The following is a 4,460-nucleotide window of genomic DNA, read 5'->3' as shown; positions in this document are numbered from 1 at the left end:
CGGGGGCTTGCTCGGCGCTGGCGCTTGCTCCCGCTCCTGGGGCCGGTCCCCCGGGGCTGGGCTGGGATTCAGGCAGGGCGGCGGAGGCGGCTTTGCCCGGCACTGGCGCTCCAGGGAGGGGAGCGCGGCGAAGGGAGCGCTCGGCTCCGCGCGCGTCACTCCCGGTCCGGCCCGAGCCCCCCGGCAGCCCCGCGAAGCCGCGGCGGGGGACGCGGTGCCCCGCTCTCCGCTGCAGACCTCTTATTTTTCTCCTATTACCCTGGCAGCAGCCGCTATTTCCATGGGAACCCTGTCGGGCTCGGCAGCAACGCGCCCGTCGGGGTCACGGAGCCTGCCGCTCCCCCGTGCCCTATATTTCAGGCTCGTCGCTGCCCGTCTCGGGTTGCAGGTGACATTTCCCCCTAATCCCGGGGAGGCTGCCGGGCTTCGGATGCGAGCAGGAGGTGTCGGAGTTTGGGTGCGCGTCCCGGCCGTGCAAGCGAAGCGCGACACGCCGGACTCCAGGCGCGACCGTCGCCCCGAAGCGGGCTGAGCCGCGCGCCCCGAGGCCGCGGGGGCCCCGGCACTGCGCTGCGAGGGGGAGCGGGGCGAGCTCTGATTTCCTGCCGCTGCCCCGAGCGCGGCCCCCCGCCGAGCCGAGCCGAGCCGTGCCCGGCTCCTCCGTCTAATTTGGGTGGAAACAGCCGCGAGGTTGCAAACCGCTCGGGACGCGGGGGGCTAGAGCCGAGCCGCTCTCAGCTGTGGGCTGATCTACGTGTCGCGTGATGCTGTCGAAGCCTGGACTGTCACTGTGTGCTCAGCTCCTGCACGTGTGTTTGCTCAGCCGGTTAAGGAAATCAGAGGCACTGAGCCATCGATCGGAGCACGTGCTGCTTCCCCTGGCTTTGCACTGAGATACYGAAGCTGAGCCCCTCTTCTTTGGAAGAGTTTATTATTTGATTTGCTCCTGCAAGCATGTGAGCCAGGGCCTTTTCCCTTTTTGCCAGAGTTTTGCAACACGTGTGAGCTGCAAACGCTGTTTTGTCAGCAGCAGGCTCAACGCAAAGCCTTGGCCCTGCTGCTCCTTGCAGATCAAACCCGACAGCTAGTTTCAGTCCCCCGAACGGCAGCGGGGGGAAAGGCAACGCCCGAGCCGAAGCCCCGTCGCTTCAGAAAGCGCCGCGCTCGTCGTGCAGCGGCGGGGAGCTTCGTGGGCCACGGGCGCTACAGGCCACGGGGAGGAAGGAGCAGCGTCCTCCTCGCTCCGTGCCCCGGCCTTCCCTGCTCCCCCTCGCCTCCGTGCACCGGCATCCCGCGCCCAGCCAAGACCCACCGCTCCACCGTGGCCAAAAGGCCTATCGTAAAACCAGCAACGCCAGGCTGGAAACCCATCCGTGCACAGCCACCGGGCTCTTTGCACAGGCAGAAACGGCAAAACTTCCCAGGGACCAGGAAAGGTGGGAGGAGGGAGCAGAGGCACAAAGTCAGGAGCCTGCGGCATGGCACAGACCCGCTCYGCCGGGCACGAGGCTGCCTGCAGGCTTCGCTGGGGACCGCATTGCGCCAGGCGTCTAGCTGATGCGGCCGAGCGAGCTATCGCTGACTCAAGGAATTGGGGATTTGAGACGTGTCTCAGGCTTTCAGATTGTCTGTTAATCAAATCCCAAATGCTAAAAGGCATCAAGATACAAGGAAAACTATTGCAAAAGAAATAGAGGGTGGAGGAAGGAAGCAAATAAAAACACCCCCCCGATCCCCAGTGCCAGAGCAGCTCGCTTCTGCATTGTAACTCATCTGGGAAAAATTATACGTTGCAAATTATGTGCTTCTTTTGAAAAGGCTTAAAGGAGATTTAATAAAATGAGACAAGCTAATAATATAGGGAATGAATAGGAACCCTGAATGCTGCATCCTGTATTAATCAGATGCTTTTCCCCAGGGGACGGAGCAAGAGCTATAGCTAAACCCTCCCTTCCCTTCCCTGCCCAGCTGCTCCCCAATTCCTTCTGCACCTCTCGCCTCCTGGCCGTGAGCGGCCCCCGCAGAGCCGACTCCAGGGTGCATCTCCTAGGGAGCATCCAGGGCCGTGGGTCATTGCTTGGGGTCTCCCGCCTCGGAAAGAGGGCGGCGGGGTGGAGAGCCGCAGGCCGGAGGAGGTGCCTCCGSCAGATCCCTCCACCCGGGCTCTGTCCGCGGAAGGGAGCAGGCTGGGAACGGAGGGCTGGTGAGTCCGGCGTCCAACCGCGGGTCGGTCTCCAGAGCCCTGCACAGTCCAGCTGTTTGCAAGCAGCTGTTGGGAATCCAAACAGCCTCCGACTGTTGTTTGCAGCCAGGCTAAGGAGAGGGATCCCACGGTGCCGGGTGCTGCACCCAGAACAGGGAGGCGTCGCTGTCCCAGGCGGCTCTCCGGCACACGGCCCCTGCTGGGCTCAGGGACAGGGGTTTGCTGGGGGGGTTCTGCATGCTCACAAGCCCCAATCTGCAGGAAAAAAAAAAATGCGCTGTGCTAGGTGCTCTGCAGAGGCCAAGCCTTTCAAAGGACTTAAGGAGTCTTGACAGCAAAGATAACCAGCTCATGCCCAGTCTGCTCCTCTCCCTGACCTGTGCGAGGTCCCTGGGGTACTGGGTGTGCAGAGTCGGGAAAGGCACGCATAGCTGTTCCACCCTGCTTTCTCATTGCTTCAGCCTGGAGGAAGCAGCCATAAAGCAAAGGCCAGCACAACCCTAAGGTGAAGACACTGCTCAGCTCTGGCAGCATGCTCAGGACTCAAAGTCGTGTTCTGATGCGCTTGTTCTTTYCCGAGTATCCCCCCAGGTTGCCTATTTCTGGGCTCAACTGTGCAATGCATGTTCATGCTTTCTGGTACATTTTGCTTCCTACATTTTTGCAGAGGCTGGTATTACTGTGAGCTCTGTTTTCTTSTGCTTGCACAGTTCGTCCAAGCCGGACCCTCGGGAGCTGCATGTTCTGTAGCTTTGATGTTTGTGTGACTTTCGTGGAATTTTCTTACCTGAGCCGACTTGCTCGTGGCTGGCGGTCAGCTATTGTGCATTGTCCTGTGGCTGGAACACCTTGGGGGTGCTAAGGGGGAGCAGAATAGCAAGAAACTGGGGCCTGATCTGTGCTGAAGGTGTTCAATTCCGCAAGCAGCATCTGCAGTCGCTCGGAGTTTCGTGCACAGCAGCCTGCCTGGGGCTCTTGCTGCACCAGGCTGCTGGTGGGAATGAGCAAAGAGCCTAAACTCCTCCACGTCAGAGCAACGAGCAAAGCACCCCCGCAAACGGCAGGGTCAAATTCTGGCAGGCGATACAGCAGCCATGGGGGAGAATGCCATTTTACCTGCCTGTGCTTCAGATTCAGGGTATTCGGGGAGCCAGGTCAGAAATAGCAGGTGATTTTTAGCAGTGAGACTCATAACCGTAGGAAGGCTCTGCCTAGCAGCGAGGTGGACTCTTTATCATCAATCAACAGCAGCCAGCYCCTGGCAAGTGTGCTCCAGTTCCATCAGGAGACAAATTTCTAGATGATCTTGGGGTAATCAGACTTAACTGCTCGTAATGCTCCTTTCGTCAGGCTCTAATGACCCTGCAAGAAGCTGTGCTCTGGGATCTGGCAGGCATTGCACAGCGCAGTTCCCCCGTCCTCTGCTGCTGGGTGCCCCCCCCCCGCAGCGCCTGCCCGCCCCAGCGTCCCCAGCAACCCCAGCAGTGATCAGCTCTCCTCCGCTCCCGGGCCCCGCTGCTGGCACGCTCCCAGCAGGGTGGCTCCAGTCGCGACCCGCGCCTCTGAGCTGGGCCCACGGGATCTCGGTGGCATTGACTGCCTGCAAGGCGGCATGTGCTGCCTTTCCTGTTGCCAACGAACCTTTTAGAGGAAGCAAATGGATTTTCCATTTGCTGAAGCTGGCTGATATAAGATGAGGCTTTAAGCAGGCTATTTTTACCCATTTCTAGCACTATTAATAGTTGTACAGTTAAGAATAAACTCTAATCAAGATATTTGATTTGTCTGTCCCTCAGAGGTAGACATTTCCTATCTCTCTTGTTGTTTTCCCCAATTCAATTAAATGATCTTTTCGTTATTTTGGGGGGGATGCGTTTGTGCCTTATAATCAGCCATTAAACTTCTTTGCTGTCTCGCATGCAGATCAATAAACACGTGAAACAGCCGCACCGTCCCTGAAGCCTCCTTGTAGCCGCTGCCGCCGGACAGGCCTTTTCCCTGCGGGCAATGACGGCTGCAACGAGCTGCTCCGTTTCGCCCCTGCAGCTGCTTCGGAAACCTTTGGACGGTCTGAAGGCGAGCGCACGTCGGGGGAGCTGACCAACCGGCCCGCACCCCTTCCCCGAGGCGTGCCGATGAGGTGCCCCGACAAACCAGCCCCCGTTCCGCAGCTGAGGCCCCTCTGGGCGCTGTGCCCGTGCTTTCGGCTCTCCTGGGCCCCGGGTGAGCATCCCCCGTGGCGGAGCTTTTCCCTGCT

The sequence above is a fragment of the Rhea americana genome, unplaced genomic scaffold, assembly GCF_003343005.1.
Source record: "Rhea americana isolate MKP2758 unplaced genomic scaffold, rheAme1 scaffold_297, whole genome shotgun sequence".
NCBI classification, from domain to species: Eukaryota; Metazoa; Chordata; class Aves; order Rheiformes; family Rheidae; genus Rhea; species Rhea americana.
Note: the sequence above shows the minus strand (reverse complement) of the source record.